The sequence below is a fragment of the Dendropsophus ebraccatus genome, chromosome 1, assembly GCF_027789765.1.
Source record: "Dendropsophus ebraccatus isolate aDenEbr1 chromosome 1, aDenEbr1.pat, whole genome shotgun sequence".
Lineage (NCBI taxonomy): Eukaryota > Metazoa > Chordata > Amphibia > Anura > Hylidae > Dendropsophus > Dendropsophus ebraccatus.
Window position 1 is genome coordinate 73060996 of NC_091454.1, and position 20741 is coordinate 73081736.

At 43.4% G+C, this 20741-nt stretch overlaps 1 protein-coding gene across 1 annotated transcript in view; it reads left to right on the top strand.

Moving 5' to 3' along the window:
* The first annotated feature begins 5497 nt into the window (after window positions 1-5497).
* Window positions 5498-20741, top strand: part of N4BP3 (NEDD4 binding protein 3) — a 34875-nt gene continuing 19631 nt past the window's right edge. Inside the window, exon 1 of the mRNA XM_069972832.1 lies at window positions 5498-5672. The gene's annotated coding sequence lies outside the window, so the exon portion shown is untranslated. The remainder of the gene's footprint in view (window positions 5673-20741) is intronic.

Sequence of the window (20741 nt, forward strand, 5' to 3'; positions counted from 1 at the left end):
GAACTAGTACTTACTGTCCCTGCCCATAAGATTTGTACGTACACCACCTAAAATTAGCACCAGGTACAGGTAAAATGTGAATCATATGATTTACAAGAGTGACATCACTATACAGGGTGCCTAGGATGCTGCACAGGTCATGTTTCTTGGATTTTTTATGGCATGTGGCCTATATAATCCCAAGTATAAAACTTTAAGTAATTGCTGTGCTATTAGGAAATTCCCTAAATGACTCTAATGCCTTATTAATCTGAGACATGATATATGTTTGGCTTAATTCCGTAATTTCATCTCCAGTTGTTCACCTCTCTGTCGCTTTGGTTACATTGTTGCAAACCCATTACAGCAAAAAAAAATAAAAAATTTCTAGGCTGAATTCACATGTAGCGTACCTTCTGCAGATTTTATATTGCGGATTTCGGGCTGTCCGGGCTTTGTAATGTGATCAGTATCACCAGCCTTGTTAGATTATTCATAATAAAGACTGTAGCTAACAGGCGGCATCCATTGTTATCCTCCTGACTGGTCCAGTCTGCCAGGAAATGATTACATTGTGCACCTTGTTTGCAGCGCTTCCCAGTACCCTTGCGGTGGAGGATTCTGGGGTGATAATGCAGGGGTTGGTGTTCCTAACAATAAGCCCCAGCTAAGTAATGTATGTCATCTTTCAGAAAGCTTCCACTAAAGGCCCTATTACACAAAACGATTATCGGCCGTATTTAGCCGTTACGGACAATAATCGTCTTGTGTAATAAAAGGCAACAGTCGACATTGTTGAAAGACAAACAACTAATATAGTAATGATATCCTGCCATCTGCTCAGCAGACCACTGCTATTTTCTATGAGCTGCCCGGATGATCAAGCGATCACCCGGGCAGCCCCCCTCTCCCCGCACCTCCCCCTTCACTCTCCCGCTTGCTGCCGACACGTGTAATAGCGGCGGCAGCAGCGAGCAGGGAACGAGGGGCAAGCGAGTGCTGACATTGATCGTTTGCTCCTCTTAGTCGCCCCGTGTAATTGGGGCTTTTCTCTGTGCGGGGCAATGGGTCTGCTAAAGGGAGGCTCTATGACATCATCACAGATTAAACTGATCAACGCTATGCTATGGCATAACATTGAACATTGTTTGCAATCTAATGATTGCATGTAATAGTCCCCCAGGGAGACTTAAAAAGTGTAATATAAAAAAATAAAAATAAAAGGTTTTTAAAAATACCCCAAAGCCCCTTCCCCAATAAAAGTTTAAATCACCCTCTTTACCATTTTATAAATAAAACGTGTAAAAATAATAAAATAAATTAACATATTATATGTCGTAGTGTGCTATTAAAATAAACAATATTGTTCCTGCATGGTGAAAAGTGTAAATGAAAAGAAAAAAAAAACTGGAGGATTGCTGATTTTTTATTATATTTTAACCAAAAAAAGTAATAAAAAGTGATCAATACGTCCCATTTACACAAATCTGACACTAACAAAAAATGATGTCCCATACAGCCCCGTAGATGAAAAAATAAAAGCGTTATAAGAGTGACCATAGGGCCATTTTAATCATACCTATTTGCAAGTTCTTCTGTTAAAAAAAAAACATTAGAAAAGCCATGTAAACATGCATATCCCTGTATTCAGACTGACCTATAGAATAAAGATTTCATGTCAGTTGTACCAAAAAGTGCATTACCTAAACGCAAACTTGGACTCCTCCTTTAAGAGGTTAAAGGGCAACCCCAGTGAAAAATCAGCTGGTGTCAGAAGGTGCCAGAGATTTGTCCTTTACTTCTACTAAAAAATCTCAAATCTTTCAGTACCTATCAGCTGCTGTATGTCCTACATATCTATGTCTATGACATACAGCAGCTGATAAGTACAGAAAGATTTTTTAATAAAAGTAAAGTAAAAATCTCTGGCACTTTTTGACATCAGTTGAATGAAAACAGACTGGGGTGCCGGGAGAACCCACCAGGGGTGACGCTGGATCCCGGTGGGAAATGTGCACTGTCTCTTTAAGCATCCCTAGAAGCTGCGGCCATAGCATGCATAGATCACTTTGATGTTCCACCCGCACTGTTAGCGGGCGGAACATTAAAGGGGTTATCCAGTGCTACAAAAACATGGCCACTTTCCCCCTTCTGTTGTCTCCAGATTGGGCGGGGTTTTGAAACTCAGTTCCAGTCAATGGAGTTTAATTGCAAACTGCACCTGAACTGGAGACAACAGAAGGGGTAAAAGTGGCCATGTTTTTGTAGCGCTGGATAACCCCTTTAAAGTGAGTATAATGTAGGAGGAATGTAAGAGCAATCCCATAGGCGGCCAGCACTTCATACCGGCGGCCTATGGGACACGGAGACGTGACCTCTCCGGCAGGCGTGATGATGTGACGTCATCACGCATGCCGGAGGTTCCGTCCCCGCAGCTCACAAGATGGAGCCCGAAGAAGAAGCGCTGCTCCCTGCAGCCACACAGCCCGGATTAGGTGAGTAGGATGTTTTTGTTTTTTTTAGGGGCGGATCAGGGGGCATTATTATTTAATGGGGGAACATCTGGGGGCATTATTATTGCATGGGGGCACATTTAAGGGCATTATTATTGCATGGGGGCACATCTGGGGGTATTATTATTGCATGAGGGCACATTTAGGGGCATTATTATTGCATGGGGGCACATTTGGGGCATTATTGTATGGGGGCACATTTGGGGGCATCATTATTGCATGGGGCACATCTGGGGGCATTATTATTGCATGGGGGCACATTTGAGGGCATTATTATTGCATGGGGCACATTTGGGGGTTGGGGGCATTATTATTGTATGGGGGCACATCTGGGGGCATCATTATTGTATGGAGTACACAGCAAAGGGCAGTATTAGTATATGGGCACAGCAGGGGATCCTACATACAAGGGGCAACCCACATTCCTACTCGCTTTACTGCACACAACACCAAACACGGCAGTTACTATGAGAGCCTATAGGAGGGAGAAAAGAGAGAAAGTTACTAGAAATGTGCGGAGCCTGAGATGTTTGTCTCGCAGGTTCTGAAGAGATGAAACGTAGCTGGAAGAAACCATCATGGTTGGCCGGATGGAGAGGAAAAAGGAAAGTGACGCCTCAGATCAAAGAAGACGTCACCTGTGAGTCACTGTATGACTTTTTTTTTTGTAGAACATTATTTAGTAGGGGTGCCCCAAGGTATTTTTTTTTCCCAAGGGGTGCCCCGAGGTGGAAAAGGTTGAGAAGCACTACTCTAGATGATCTCAATTTCATTGAGCATCTGTGAGATGTGCTAGAAAACAAGTCTTTTGACAGATTTTTTAAGCCAAAGCCAGGAACAGACTATAAACAGAGAACAGGTCATAAAGGAAAGACTGAGATTTTTCCTCTTTTCTAATCCATTCCTGGCTTTAGCTTCAAAAATCTGTCAGATAAATCTGTCTGTGTAAACACACCATAAATCTGCTTCAAATATCTTAATGGCAGATACCACAGGACACCTTCAGAGTGTACCACAGATGGAGTTGTAACACAGCATGAAGAGGACATACTACTTGCGGCTGCCAGAAGTGGATGGGAAGTTGAGGACAATCGAGCATGACTTTAATGGGAGTTTCATAAACATCATAGCATCATAAGTAGAGATGAGCGAGTAGTGAAATATTCGACTTTCGAGAATTCGAATCGAATCGGCACGGATATTCGACTATTCGAACGAGTATTAGATCCTATTATAGTCTATAGGAAAAAATTTGCGGCACTTGGAAATCAAAATTCGACCACTTGGAGGTCACTAAGTCCCTCATAAAACCTTCCTAAACGATGCAAACACCTCCAGAATGACACTGGGACATTAGGGGGAGCATGCCTGGGTGCACCTAACACCCCAAAATCGCAGTATAATGCCACTCTCTGCAGTTGCGAAGGAAAAATATTTGCGAACGCTTTACAAACATTTACGGCAATGTTCACACATTTCGTTCGTATTTCTTGCACAGTGTTACATACATGATTCCAATGTGTGTCCGCAGAGCGTCATGTTATTTGCGCGTATCACGCGTAATGCTGTTCGAACATTACTGGAACAATATGTATAATGTGCCCTTAGTGGGCTAAACCATGGACACTATAAGTCACTTGTACACACAGGGTACTGGAATGAATACAGCTGCTGCTGCTATATCATCTATTTCTTAGCACTGAGAAGTGCTTTGGATTCAGAGATGACTTTTTCGCTGTATCTTAGCCCTGAAAAGGACTTTTGGGTTCAGTAGTAAGCCTGCCTAACCAAAACGCTACTAAAAACTTATCTCTCCCCGCTGCAAGATCTTTCCCTGGCTAGGTTGAAAGCGCATCTGCGATCGAGAGTCGGGAGCCAAGTATTTAAGTTTCGAGGTCATGTGGTTCAGCTATCCAATGAGGGTAGACGCCGTTTTCGCGTTGCGTGCGTACTCCCAGGGTCCCTCACGGCCTCCCTGCATGGTGATTGGATTTAAGAAAAGCGCCAACTGCGATGGGAGGGCTTTCGAATGTTTCCCGCGTATTCGCCTCACTACTCGATTGAATTCGAATCTTTTGAATACCGCAATATTCGATCGAATACCATCTCGATCGAATCGTATTCGCTCATCTCAAATCATAAGCTTTCCATAACTCTTGGTGCTACGCTGTTTTTGCAACTCCCATTAAAGTGGATGTATTAAACAGCTCAGCTATTTTCTGCTTTCTGACCCCCTCTAACAGTCCCTTGAAACGGGTGGACTGTCTGACAGCAGTGCCAATGCTTGGGCTGTCCGCCCAAAGAATTGACATGTCTGCTGCATATTCTGTAGTTGGAATATACCCTAAGGCTGGCCAAAGACATAAAAACATGACAATGCAATAAATGTTCCTTATTCTTTTATTCAATTGAAACTTTACCGACATAGAGCCACAAATAGAAAGATGCTAAAATCTAAAATCCTATTTAAGTTGTGGAATATAGCATGTCTGTCCTCTGCCCATCACTCCTTTCTTGGGTGGAGCAACGCAAGGAAAGTTCTGATTCAATTCAACTCAATCTCAAGATCCAAAACTGGTTGAATTCCTGCAAATTAAACTGGGATCACATCATTTTAAAGTATATTTCACATACCTAACATATACACTACAGTACATATATATATATATATATATATATATATATATATACCTATACATTTTTTCATACATTGTTCCCCTGTAAATAAATGATGTGGCCCTATAGCTGCATATATTAGACAGGAGACAAGAAGTAATTGTAAAGCATGCAATAAATAATGATGTTAGTTTATTGGTTAGTTGGATAGCACTGACATATTCCACATTGGGGTCCAATATCTAGCTTCCTGTCCCTAGAGATGACATAGACCAGTGTACAGTGCACAGCCCTGAGCACATTCCTCCTGGAGCGCAGCCGTGTGTCGGGCTGGGCGGGATCCAGGCCGGGTTTTGTGTGCAGCCTGGCAGGATTAGTGAGTAATAGGAGTCCAGGCCGCAGCTTGTCTGTGTCTGGAGAGCAGGACTGGTGTCCCTGGTTTCACTGGCTTCTAGCTGCTCCGGGAGAGGAGTGTTCAAACCTCAGAGAGGGAAGTGTGCGAGCGGTACCGCAGCCTCCGCCACTGCCGCATCTTCCCGGGACCGCGATTAGGACTGGAATATGGTGAGTGCGCCGGCCGGGATCGGGACGGGTGCGGATTACATGGTCCCCGCTTCTGTACAGCAGGTGGAGATCCAGCGCGGGGATTGTATGGTGCGATCTGCGGGAGAAGTTCCACAGTGGAAGGCTTCACCCTGCTGGCTCTGAGTTCCATTCTTCTGTGTGTGTCTGTCCTATGGCATATATATATATATATATATATATATATATATATATATATATATATATATATATATATATTAGTGCAGAGCAGGGGTCCCAGATGTTCCCTCCTCTCCTCCTTCTTCTGGGCACTGGATGCAGTGTGTGTATAGCTGCACATCCATCACTATTGGGAATCATCTTGCAGAATGTGCAGAGCAGGGGACATCTGACAGAAGATTGGGGGTCTCTGGTCTCCCCTGATATGGGGTATGTCATCAGCAGGGAGAACTTGTGTTCACATTTGTCAGAGTGGATAAATAAATAGCAGAATTTACAGTATATAGCAGAATGTTTTATATTTTTGCTTATTTAGCAACCTTGTGTGGTAAATGATAATGATAAATGATGCATCTTTACAGATATTTACAGGTTTATATGGTTATATTTCATTGTTATGTTCTGGCTTCCTTTGCCATTGTTGGGCTCTGATAAGAACTTCTGGTGGCTTTAGTTTCCAGGCTCTTTAGAACCATTCCAGACACTTAAAAGGAAGGTAACTTGTTTTCTCTTCAGTGTTTTTATGCACCATCCTGATAACCATTGAGTGGACTTTTATTTATTACCGGTCCCCCATGTGACTGATACTCCTAGGATTCTTCAGTCTTACATAACATTACACAGGAGCTCAGGTTTACCAGTTCTGGCACTTCAGAGGTTAAAATATTGTTGTGCAAGGCTTTAAAGTGACACTCTAGTTAGCAGCCACATTAGAGAATGGCATAAATAGTGTAATGTTAATATGGTACCTGCTGTTCTGACAGGAGCAATCCGGAGGACCTCATAAACTGCCCGCTGCAAGTGCCATCAGCTGAGGACAGAGATTATACTGTATGTGCCACCTGCAGCAGCCTGTTCTCTCTTGTAGTGCCAGGTACCCATAGGGTAGTAGGGTATGAAATGCCATGAATTCCTGCAGAGTTCCTGTGTATACGGCACTTGTAAATGTTGTGTTATTTATCATCTATCATTTTACTGGGGGGCACTATTCTATTCATCATACATACCTACTTTGTTATACACCTGCTGTGCCAAGAACTGTGAGAGCTGCACTGGTTTCGCTATTTGGAGTGGTGAAGATGGCACAATGGTGCGCTTTGCATTGGCATTTAGGAACCATAGAAGTGGAACTCGCTCTTAGATCATGGTGAGCTATGTACATTAGTATATAGTAGGTGTGAGTGCGGCTAGGGTGGTAAACTGGGATGAGCCGGAATACACAACAGACACACCTAGGCAATGTGACAGGAGTATCCAAATTGGTGTTTGTCACAGGAATGCTGTTTAACCTCTTCAATGCCATAGGCTGCATACACTTTATTTTATTGGGGAAAAAAATCTAAAATAGAAGATAATATAACATGTTTTCTCTCCAGTAAAAAGGCTGGACTTGGTTTGTTTCTTGATTCCATCACTAGGTTTTTGCTGTCCTATCTGAGGGCAGCATAAACTAGAGATACATACCCAGATGTGGATTTTCATGCAGCAGGCCCTCAAAAAGTCCCTGTTGAGGTCCTGCACAGCCATTCCTCCCACCAATCTGCCACTGACTGACAGCTTCCTGCCTATACAGGGAAAAGCTGTCAGTCAGTGGCCGGTGGGCAGAGGGAGCTGCTGCTCATGAATATTCAGGATAACCAGCGTGCGTACAACAATGAGAAAAAGAGTGCATGGTGTCCTGGAGAAAAAACACTGATTTTATAAGATCTGTTGCATAAAAAGTAGCAAAACCAGGTTTATGATGGTGTTTCGTGTTTACATTGTGCTGGGGTGATTATTGGCAGAGTGCTGGGGAGGATGAAAGAAGTAACATGCTCTCCTCGCTCTAGAGCTGGTGCCGGGATGCCACAACTCCGGTCCCCCAGTCCTGGACGTTTTTGGGCCTGAGTGAGGACAGGCCAGGCCCACTCAGCCAGCCTTGTTTTCCTTTAAATGTTTTTATCTTTTTGAAACTGATAGAAATATATATGTAAATGTGAACAGGACTGCTATACATAGGAAAGTTGAGCGATAACCAATGCATGGCTTGCACACTTTTGCAGACTTTCCTCTGTGTTTCTATACAAGTAGGCAGATTTACCATGTCGTCTGGAAAACTGGGTGTCAATGAATGTGAATACTGAAAAAACAGCCATAATGATTGTCACTCCTAGAGATTCTCAGTGGCTTTATCTGTTATTGTGTGATGCTGGGTGATGGTTCATATAGTGGCTCCAAACTTTCTCATGACCCTGAATGTCGAAACTGCCTACATATTTAGCATTGCATAATTTGGTACATTTACTAATCTGGGGTCCTGATTACATGTTTGATGTAAATCTTTGCTTATTCTGGACTAAATGGTCAAATGGGCGGTCCTACTAAGTGATAGACAACTCTCTATATGCATACCCATACACAGATAACAGTCAGGCACTGAGTAGGACCACCCACATGTACATGTTTATTACTTAGTACAGAATAAGCAGAGGTTTACATGAATAAATGACAGGTTATCCTGGAACTTTTCCCACTAAACTGTATATTAATCTGCACAGCTCCTCCAGATTGGACTTTTAAGTTATGTGCACAATAGGGAATCCCAATGGAACACCCGTCACGGATTCCGCAGCTCGCACCTGCTTGTGGATGCTGGCGGCCGTGCGCGTCTCCGCTGCTCCCATAGGCTTTATTGTGTGGTTAGGCAGATTCCGTCATCTGCCCGAAGAATAAGCGGGTTCCGTGGCGGGCGTTCTGTCGGGATTCCATAGTGTGCACATACCTTTATGGTGAGAAGTTCCCTTTAAGAAATGATCCTTTAAGAAAATGACATTGATTCAAGTAAGTGGCAACTCAGAGTGATGTCATTTGCCTCCTTGTGAGTGCTTCTTTATAAAAACAATAGTAAAATTAATACATTTAGCTATTTTTGCCTCTTTTACCCTAAGACGGTAATTGTTGCTTGAGCAGTGTTCACCTACAACCCATTCATTATTGTTTAGCAGCAGCTAATGGGTGCATTCTATTGTGTTCTGAATATGCTCAAGTAATTTCCGCCTACCTACATGTGATAAGTTCACTACACCCCATAGGCATGTCTGAACTACCAGCATGCATGCAGCTTTTCTGACATTTCCTGCTATGTTTTCACTGTAAGGTTATGACTTAGCTAGCAGGTGAGAAATTCCTATAGTCTGCTGTATACAAGGCTACAAATAGATAGATGTTAATGTAGGCACACAACACTGACATGTCCCCTAGAACCTTACCTAGCGATAAAAGGGTTGTTAATTTTACTTTGTCATTGGTCTGGACAACAAAACCATTACTAGTTGTTTAACTTTGCTACTTTGATGAATCTATCATACATGTCGCAGAATTCATTGCAAGGTTCAAACTGTGCAAGAAGTATAAGGAATAGAGTTGGAATAAGTGCAAATAATGGGGGGGGGGGAGTCAGGAAAAATAATCATAACAAACCAGTCTCCATTTGCGTAATTTAGATTGGTTAGTATGGGCTCCAAGTTCAAGGTGGGCATGAGCAACTGCACCACTATTGGTTAGCACTAAGTAAATCTACTCCATAGAGTTCATATCTTAAAGAAGAAGTCCGGGGGAAAATTTTTATTAAAATATTGTATTGCCCCCCAAAAGTTATACAAATCCCCAATATACACTTATTACAGGAAATGCTTATAAAGTGCTTTTTTCCCTGCACTTACTACTACATCAAGGCTTCACTTCCTGGATAAAATGGTGATGACACGACTCGACTCCCAGAGCTGTGCGGGCTGTGGCTGCTGGAGAGGATGATGGCAGGGGGACACTGAGGGACACAGGGCACTGGAGGGACACTGAGCATCCCTCTGCCATCATCCTCTCCAGCAGCCACAGCCCGCATAGCTCTGGGAGTCGGGTCGTGACATCACCATTTTATCCAAGAAGTGAAGCCTTGATGCAGTAGTAAGTGCAGGGAAAAAAGCACTTTATAAGCATTTCCTGTAATAAGTGTATATTGGTGATTTGTATAACTTTTGGGGGCCAAAACAATACATAAATAAAAATTTTCACCAGAGTTCTCCTTTCAAGCGACTCTGTAACCACATTCTGACCCCCCCCCCCCCCCCCTAAAAAAAAAAAAAACACTTGTACCTTCAGATAGCTGCTTTTAATCCAAGATCTGTCCTGGAGTCCGTTCGGCAGGTGATGCAGTTATTGTCCTAAAAAATACTTTTAAACTTGAAGCCCTGTGCCAAACGGGAGTATCTGTGCCCCAACTTTGCACGACCCCTCCGTCCCTCTTCCCCACCCTCCTCATTATTAGGAATGCTCCGGGCAGATTGCCTCCTATTCCCCACCTGTGTCAGTCCGGCACATGGGCTGGATCGTTAAGGACCTGTGCAGTGTTCAGCATGTTCAGAATGTTTCAGTGGCATTCCTAATGATGAAGAGGGTGGGGAGGAGGGACGGAGGGGTGGTGCAAAGTTAGGGCACAGATACTCCCATTTGGCACGGACTTCAAATTTAAAAGTATTTTTTTAGAACAATAACTGCATCATCTGCCGAATGGACCACAGGACAGATCTTGGATTAAATGCAGCTATCCGAAGGTACAAGGGGTTTGGGGGGTCAGATTGTGGGTACAGAGTCGCTTTAAGGGTACTTTCACACGTACAGGAACTGCAGCAGATCCGCAGCAGATTTGATTGCCCAGAGTTACTTTGCATTGAATCTGCAACTTCAAATCTGCGCCATCAAATCTGCTGCAGATCTTGTACGTGTGAACGCACCCTAAAGGGGAACTATCAGCAGGATAGACGAATCTAACCTGCTGATAGCCCCCTATTGCTCATGGGGCACCAAGAGGACAGTAGTGTCTTAACTTCCTCCTCTGTGCTGTTCCCATGCAGTTAGCAGTTTACTCCTTGGTCTGAAGCACCGTTAGGAGCACTGCCCCACCCCCATCATGTGAGCTGGTCCACCTGCTCCATTGCTTATCATTAGAAGGAGCGGGCTGACTCCGAACCAAGGATTACACTGCTAACAGCCCAAGGATTACACTGCTAACCAGGGGCGTAGCTAGGATTCATGGGGCCCCATAGCAAAAAACTGTATGCCCCCCCCCCCCTACACACACACTACTGCAGTGTGTAAGTGACCCTGTGTTCTCTTATATGCTGCAACACAAAAAAGGGTTAATACAGAAGACAATTAGCTCTTTCTTTGCTACTCCTGCACTGATAACCCCTGACCTCTGCAGGAACTAATTGTCTTCTGTATTAACCCTTTCTTTGTTTTGCAGCATGTTAGAGAACACTGGGTCACTTACATACTGCAGTAAATAAGGGGTTAAGCAAAAGGACACAGGATGCTCTTATCTTCCCTGGGCCCCCTCCCTCCACGAGCCCAATAGCAGCCGCCTTCCCTGCCTCTATGGTAGCTATGCCACTGCTGCTAACAGCTCAGGAACGGTGCTGAGGAGGAAGGTAAGAGACATATCTTCTTCCTCAGTGCCCCATAGGCAGTAGGGAACTATTAGCAGGTTCGAGTTGTCCAACCTGGTAATATTTCCCTTTTAAGGTCATTCATACCTCTGATACACTGCATGGTGTTATGCTTTTATCTACATACTTTCCAGTACATATCTTGCCTGTACAATTCTGTAGCCTTGTAACCAGTACATTGCCCCCTTAGCACGTTGACATGTGCCTTGCAATGCAGTTTTGTTGCAGCCATTCGTTCATTGAAGGGGTACTATGGAGAAAAAAAAAAGAGAGAGATCACTGTGTCAGAGTGGAAAGAATACACCACTTCCTGCAAGTAGAGATGAGCGAACCTCGAGCATGCTCGAGTCCATCCGAACCTGAGCGTTCGGCATTTGATTAGCGGTGGCTGCTGAAGTTGGATAAAGCTCTAAGGCTATGTGGAAATCATGGATATAGTCATTGGCTGTATCCATGTTTTCCAGACAACCTTAGAGCTTTATCCAAGTTCTGCAGCCCCAGCTAATCAAATGCTGATCGTTCGGGTTCGGATGGACTTGAGCATGCTCGAGGTTCGCTCATCTCTACCTGCAAGGCATACAGCAGGTGATAAGTATTGGAAGACTGGAGTTTTGTTTTTTATAGAATTCATTAACAAAGCTATATAACTTTCTGATACCAGTTTTTCCCAACGGAGTTACTCTTTTAAGCATATCCAGTAGAAATGGGTCTTTTTGAAGCATCAAATGTATTTGGACTCTGTATTTTTCTTTTGCACAGAGAGAAAAGATAACATACCAATATCCAAAATTTGTATATATTATAGTAAAACAAATGGTTCCCACATTTGAGGTGTACAGCAGCTTCCGTGCTACTGAGCTCATGAGACTAGCTGACTTTCCCATAGTTCTCAGTCATAGAAGGGTGTCACTCTTAGGTGTAGCTCATTACTAGTCCAGCCTGACTTGTCTGGAAATTTAGTAATCCTTCTTCCTTCTGCTTGGTTATTTATAGAGCCGGCTGGATTATTGAAGCCCCAGCCCTGTGCTTCCACTTTGCACAGCTGCTCATGTCGAGGTCACTACATGAATAGTTTCTGTTGGAGATCAACCAGTTTTGCCTGCAGGTGGATTTGGCTTCTAGGTCTCTGGGTTTTCGCTGTTTATGTTGCTGAAGGAACGCATTGCTTTATTGTTAGAATTTTGTAAGCTGTGCTGATTCTGAGAAGTTGGTCATAGTATGCTCCATATTATTAGTCCTAATAATGAAATCAATCACTTCTCTGGGATGAAAGCATCGCTGTGAAATCACCTGCCGGGAAATGTATACAATTCTGCCTATTTCTTTGCCTTTGTGACCATTAAGGAGGAAACACGGGTCACTGATTCACCTGGACATTGCCGATGTTTAAGTTATTGTTTAAACAGCCCAAGTAGACCTACTAATCCTTGTTACTGGAAAGTTTAACTAGTTATTTTCTCATACCATTCATTGTATAAATAGTAAACTAGAAGAGAATAGGTTCTGGGTGGTACCTGAGCTTCTGACGTCTTTCGACAATCTCCACTTGATTCATAAACCACCATAAATATGGCTACACAAAGAATCATGTATCCGAAAATCGGATGCCTGGCTGTCAGATGTCCATGAGCACTGATCCCAGGAGCCAGATGGTGGCTTGACACATCCATGGGATATAATTCCATGTTTTGGAGATTTCAATGAACACTCATGGTCTTTTACTGCCAAGAGAAATCTCTCTCAGCCAATAGTGAACCCTTAGGGTAGTATTACATCGGACAATTTTTCAGCGATAAATAGAGATGAGCGAACCGGGTTCGAGTCGATCGTTCGGCATTTGATTAGCGGTAGCTGCTGAACTTGGATAAAGCTCTAAGGTTGTCTGGAAAACATGGATACAGCCAATGACTATATCCATGTTTTCCACATAGCCTTAGGGCTTTATCCAACTTCAGCAGCCACCGCTAATCAAATGCCAAAAGTTCGGGTTCGGATGGACTCGAGCATGCTCGAGGTTCGCTTATCTCTAGCGATAAACGATCTCAAAAACCGCTATGACAATCTATGTTAAATCTGAGTGATCGAACTTTTTTTAAACAATAATTGTTCCGTGTAATACAGCCCTTAGAAGTAGGACATCCTGCGACATATTACTGCACAGTTCTGTACATTTGCTCTAGATTTATGGATGTAACCTAACACTTACACGTTATATCTGTACTTATAGGAAAATCAGTCAGGGAACAATTATTATTTTGCAGAATGATGCTGGTACCAGCACCTTCTCATTGGGACCAATTATGTCTGCATTCCTTTCTTTAATAATATGTTACTATAAACTATATGCCGCCTGACGCTACCATAATCTGGGCAGGTTTGTTTTTCTTGACCTGTACCAAACGGCTGACACTCCTATACAGAAAAATACCCTGCATGTGTCCACAGGTGCAAAGTTCAAATATCAGTGCCTGGAAAAAAATGTGTGGAATGAAGAATGGGCCCATAAAGACAAAAGGCTGCAGTAAATATTACCATACTTGATATGTACAGTGCAGCATTAGGATTCCAGCTAATGGATGTCCTACTTCTCCTCAGCATAAAGAACGCCCTGATACATGGATCACACCGTGACAGCCTCAGGGAGTGGTTCATTCACAAAATCCAGACAGTCCAGACTTAATTGCATTAAACTTAATGAGTCTACATTATGATCCTCAATGAAAGGTTATGCAATATTTTACACTGTGTTTGGTAAAAATCTTCTTGTTTACATTGACAGACCGAAAACCCATAGTCACCCAGCTATTATCTCTGAAATCTGCTTATCAGCTGCTGCTGACTGCTGCTCCTCTCCATGTGCTGGGAAAAGCTAGAAAGCTGGGATGAACTTCTCCCAGTTTCCCAGCACTGGATTTGGCTTTTCCCAGCACCTGGGAAGGAGCAGCAGTGAGTAAAGCCCCCTATTACATGGGGCGATCTCCAGGAGCAAGCAAGCGCCGACCTGTCATTTCTCACTCACTGCTGACGCTATTACACGGGCTGACGGGTAAGTGTGCGCTCGGGGGGGGGGGGGGGGGGGGTAATAGGGCCACGGGGAGCCCATAAAAGTTAGTGGCTTTCTGCTGCCGCTCCTTCTAAGCGGGGCAGTGTGCAGATAACGGAACGGAACACTGGTCCGTGTAACATGGCCTAAACAGAGAACAAGAGTGACACTCTTCCTGGAAGAAAGCAGGTACGCTGCTGAAACTTACCAGGCCATGAACAGGGTTTCGAAATACCTATATTGGTGTAGAAATAACACCACAATTCTGTTGTAAGTCTTCTATTATCCTTAAAGGGGTTATCCAACATTAGAAAAACAAGGCTTCTTTCTTAAAGAGGTTGCAAGACTCTTGTCTCCAGTTTGGGTGGGGTTTTGCAACTCCTTTCAATTGAAGTGAATGGAGCTTAATTGCAAACTACACCTGAACTGGTGACATGAGTGATGCTGTCTCTGGAAGAAAGTGGCCACGTTTTTGTAACGCTGGGAAACCACATTAAAGAGGATGTACCATCAGGTACATCCTCTTTGATATGAACCACGGATAGGACGGCGCCATCATGGGGAAGCCGGTGCCGCGGTCCGTTTTTTGAACCGCGGCCCGGTTCCCGTTTACGGCACCGTTCTATCCACGGGTACCGGGCCGGGGCTGAAGCACAGGAGGCGGGCCGTTCATTCCTGGCTTTGACTAAAAAATTGTGATTTTTTTGTGAAAAAATGTGATTGGCTGAGCGGTCTGTGAGCTGACAGGCAGCTCTTAAGCTAGAGCGCTCGGGACTTGGGTAGAAGCAGAGCGCAGGAGCAGCCCTGGAGCGTGGATAGGTAAAGTATATAGTTTAAGCAAGGGCTGCAAGGACATCGGTAACAATGTCCCTGCAGCCCTTGTTAAATGATTATCGGTCCGTTTAATAGGCCCAGTAAACAAGTGCCAATCTAGCAGATCGGCGCTTGTTTACAGGTATTATCGGGCCCCCATCGGCATGTGTAATACCATACCCACTATCTAAATTTCCAGAGAAGGTGCATGGGGCTTTTTCAAGCGTCCACAGACAGGTGATGTAGGGGGAGATAAGGGTTGGGTGTAATGGAAAATCACTATCTGACACCTTTGTTTTGAGCGAGATAAGGGACAGCCAGAGCTCATTTACTGCGGGTTACCTTTCCCCGTAGAGAATGCAGGAAAGCTCAGCCGTGTTGAATGTTTCTGTGTATGGGGAGGATGGAAGCTGGCCGGGAGAGATAACTGATGGCTGAACGATCTGTCAGTTATTGAAGGTGTATGGCCAGCTTTAAAGGGGAACTTCGGATAAGAAAAACTTTTTTTCTATTAAAAGTACATTAAAAGTTATATAGATGTGTCTATACAATGTATTTCTGTATCTGTACAGTTCTGTCACACTGGTAGCTGATAAAAATCCAGGAAGTGAAAAAAAAATGGCCCCTGTGTCAATTCACATTGTCTCCTGCTCCTGCTGCTATCCCCCCTTAGGAGACAAATCTTCCATGCCTCTGTCTCACATTGTGTGTGTTTGCTGAGATCAGGCTGATGATGCAGACAGGGGGCAGGGCGTGATGTCACAGGAGACTTGGCTGGATAACCCAAACCTCTGACTGATTCACCATCTTTAACCGGCCAGAGGCAGCTGCTGCACTAGTTTTTCTGATTGTAATGGGTGGGGGCTGTGATGATCACATGAGGGAAAGCACTGCATTCTGGGAAATGCCAAACCAGGAAGAACAGAATTGCAAAACAGAGCAACTCCCCCCCCCCCCCCCCCCAAAAAAAAAAAAAAAAAAAAAAAATTGGATTTTTGGTCGTTTCAAAACTGGGATAGACAGGTAAGTAATGCGTTATGCTTCTGCAGAAGTTTCATTTTTTAACCTCTACCTGGAGTTCCCCTTTAGGTCTCCATACACCTTGAGTAACTGACGGCCAAATGATCGTTCAGCCACCAGTCATCTTTCCTGTCTGGTACCCATCCTCCCCATACAGAGAAATGTTAGTCATGCAATGCTTTGGCCTCTATGGGAAGGGGTGGACTGCTCTGGCTGCTACTTATGGCTCCCAGAAAAAAACGGGTCGGCCAGTGATTTCCATTACGCCCAACCTCTATCTCCACTGATCATCTGTTGGTCGACTGTCAGGAATGCCACATACACCCTATACTGAAGTCCAAACCTGCGGTGACTACAGACGACTGAAGTTTAAGGTATATGGGGACCTTTGGTGTGGAGCCATAAGAGGGTTTCTTTAGATTAGTTTCAGCCTTTACTGCACTTCTAATTTCATATGGATGGTTTTTCTGTCAGATTACATATGAATATGCAAAACAAGAGTCCGTGGAGTCTCGGTTGCGAGTCTCAAAACAGGGGATAGCCAGATATCTCTAACCTGTTGCCACGGGTGCCTCCGTGATGGGGAGAGCACCACACCACCCTGATAAATAGCCCCTTAAGTCCCACTCGTTTGCAAGTATTGGAACATAAATAGGGAAATACCAGGGTGGCCCCTTTTGTCAATGTCTAACTCAAGGTACGAGTATTGCGATCATGACAAGGGCTTGCCAGGGCAGGCTTCCATCCACAGACAGCCGTTTCGGGGTACCTGCCCCTCGTCAGTGTGGAGTAGGATTCTGGCTAGTTGGGGCAATGACAAATCAACCAACAAAACACAGTTATCACTGAACTCAAGGAGAACAGTGAAAAAACTCCAATGAAGTACTCAATCAAGAGTCTCCACTGATGCCCCCGTGGCAACAGGTTAGAGATATCTGGCTATCCCGTGTTTTGAGACTCGCAGCCGAGACTCCACGGACTCTTGTTTTGCATATTTAAATTTTTGGGGGCATCAGTGGGGACTCTTGAGTACTTCATTGGAGTTTTTTCACTGTTCTCCTTGAGTTCACTGATTACTGTGTTTTTGTTGGTAGATTACATATGAATCTAACAGACATTTTTTTTCTAGATGTTCAATCGCAACCCATATATAGGAAAATATTCTCCCATACATGCATTGCCACAGTTTTGGACTGTGTGTATTGCTACCCTTCACATATAACTGGCACTTTACAGAGAATGGACTATTTGTACAATACAGAATGTACAGGGAAGCAGAACACTCTCTAAAGATTAAAAAAACTGGTTTCTCATTATTTTGTCTATCTCTGGTAGACACTGCGATAGTAAAAAAATATTTTTCACCTCCCCTTTATCATCTTTTTTTTATTGAGGTTGGGAAATTCCAGGAATTCAGTGAACTGTTAGATAAAGAGGTAATATTAATTGTATACTGTCATTGGACATTCCAGGAAGTTAGAAGGATCTATAAGGGCCTCCTGTCATATCACATCTAGTAGTTACCACCCTCATTCACCAAACACTTCACAGTGCACTTATCTGTCCAGGTTTCTTTTATATTTAAATGATTAATATTCTGATATCTTATAATGTGCATCATCTTTCAAAGTTTGTTACAGTGAGGAATTATTGTGCAGTAATAATGTTTGCCTTTAAATTTATTTTAGACCTTTAAAGAGGTTGTCGAAAATGTAAACTTTACTTACAGTCTTTCCATATAATAAACAAGCTATACTTAACCAGCATCTACCAGCTAATTTCAATATTACTATCTGTATCTGCCCAATGAATTAGTATAAGACGGGTAATGTTACTGTCACTGTGAATAGCCTCATCCAGGTGTGTTCACATGTATAAATATACTGTTAGCTTACCTTTAACGTAAGTCATGGTATAGGTCCTGGCGGATGTGTTAAATCAATCTCTAGACCACCATATACCCAATTAAGAACACTGCAGGCCTCTGTGATATTTTACTGAACTGGATCCCTTAAAAATATACTGTGCAGTACATGTTTTTTAAACATAGGTCCCTATTAGGGATGGTCCGAATCTGAACTCTCGGCATCAGATTCCCGCTGTCTGCCCGCTCCTTGCAGCGGGTGGATACAGCGGGAGGACCGCCTGGAAAACTGGGATTTAGCCTATGGTTATGGCTGTATCCCACTTTTCCAGGCGGTCCTCCCGCTGTATCCACCCCCTCCACGGAGAGGGCAGACAGCGGGAATCATTTTTGAGGGTTCGGGTTCGTACGAACCCGACCCGAACCAGGTTCGGACCATCCCTAGACCCTATGTTTAATGTGGATGTGAAAAATGTTTAACTTTTAAGTAAAAACAGACATGTCAGTTATTGGTTTCACCGTTTCTCACTGTTGAGACCTGCTGAGATCAGGAGATACAGCTGTAGAGAAAACATGGCAGCCATGTCATTCCCTCCCTAGCCAGTCAGTCAATTGAAGTCTATGGGATACCTAGATGGACAGAGCAGGCAGCTAGGGAGTGGATTGTGCTGCTGCCGCACTCTCTCTCCGGCTATATCTTCTGATTCCAGCAGGTCTCAGCTGAGACCTGGTGGGATCAATAACTTTTGACATTTCCGGTGACATGCCATATGTTATTTCTACTGACAAATACTCTTTAGGATTTTCTTTTATCATAAATACAATTTTCCCATGGGAAAAAATGGATCCAGCCATTATAAAATATTGTTGTGTTAAGGTCCTGACATTGGAATGCTATTCTAGCTATGCGCAAATGATTGTTACTATGGTTACATACATGAATAGAAGTTGCCTTTTCCCCTGGCCAGTCACCATCTTAGCACAGATCGCTTGCAGGTCTTTTAACGGGAAGTGTTGTGTCTTCAGAGCCAGCATACGACACCATAGTAGTGTTCACAATGACTGAAACTTGACCCGCCAGGATTTTATTTTGCCAAGAGCGAATATGGAACAGTTTCTGTTTACAGTTAAGTGGCTGAGGGCTCCGCTGCCAGATCATTGACTTTGATAAAGCATGTCTCACCTGGGAGAGAAGGGGAAATGCTGGGGATGAAAGCTTTCACATAAGTGACTCAGCCGATGAGTTATTTAGGAGATTATTATTTCCCGATTTCCTAAGAATCAACAGACTGCTATTTGTCTAAATAGTTTCAATATCATTCCAAATTTTTTTTTTACGTCAGGTATATTTAATTTGTAAGAGACAGCAAAGAGAAGGAACACTGGTAGAGCCAGAGAGGTCACTGGAGTGGATCCATAGTCTATGTCACGTTATTTGGATAGATGAATCTCCCATCTCAAGTGGTGTTTGGCCATAAGATAAAAAAAGAAACCAATATTACAAAGGTACAAATAAAACATAAAACATTTTTTATTAGTGGCATTCAGGTAGGGATGGTAGGGAGGGCATGGAACAAAGAATTAGGGAACAGAAGAAGAGATTGCATTCTAGATGAATATAACAAGTACAGTGAGTGATAGGCCTGAAAGCCAAGCTTGTTTTGACCAGACATCATTCCATGGGGCCCAGGAGGCATAAAAACGACCCAGCAAATTATTTATACTAGTTGTTATATATTCTATGATGTTGTGAATGTCTTTGAACCTTAGGTATAGGATGGGTCAAGAGGTTAGAAGTATTTTGCAGTTTCGAGAAAGCTGAGAAGCAGCCTGGCACCCATCTTATCGACATCCTTAAGCTGAACAATGACTAGGAAAAAAAACAGGGTCTAATGCAATAAAGCAGCCTAAAACATCCCTAATAAGTAGAGATGAGCATATTTACAGTAATAAGGAAGCACGTCCTTATCTCTGCGACCCGCTCATTAGCCAGCTTCCTTTTAACTGAGTTCTGCTCCGTGCTGATCCTCCCCAGATGCTGGGAAAAGCTGGATCCAGTCCTGGAAAACTGGGAGAAGTTTCCCAGGACTGGATCCAGCTTTTCCAGGCAGGGGGTGCATCACAGACAGTCAGTCAGTTAAATGGAAACAGGCTGATGAGCAGATTGCAGAGGTAACATAGTGCTTCGCTTCCTTATTACTGTAAATATGCTCATCTCTACTAATAAGGATTTATACCATTGATTTTCTTTTATACAGAAGGCACAAGCATTGTTTGGAAGCTATGCTCTAAATTTGCCATATTTGTTAGGAAGCTCTCTGCTCAGAGGGTGCTCCATATATGTTTGCCATACATCTGTGTGTAGTGAGAGAGATTGGAGAAGGACCTAATAAGAATGCATACATCACACATATTAGACCTTTTAAGTAGGGATGGTCCGAACCGAGTTCGGTAGGTTCTGACCATCCCTAATTTAGAGGGCCTTCCTTAAAAGTAGGGATGTTCACAAAGGGTAATCTGGCATGAGAACCAAATCTCTCTAGCTAGAGCTCGCATTTGGAAGTAGGAGAAAAAAAAAGCATGACTGGGAATGTTACATTTACCTGTTCAAAAGAAGGAATTTCATGTGTCAAGGAGTATTAAAGACA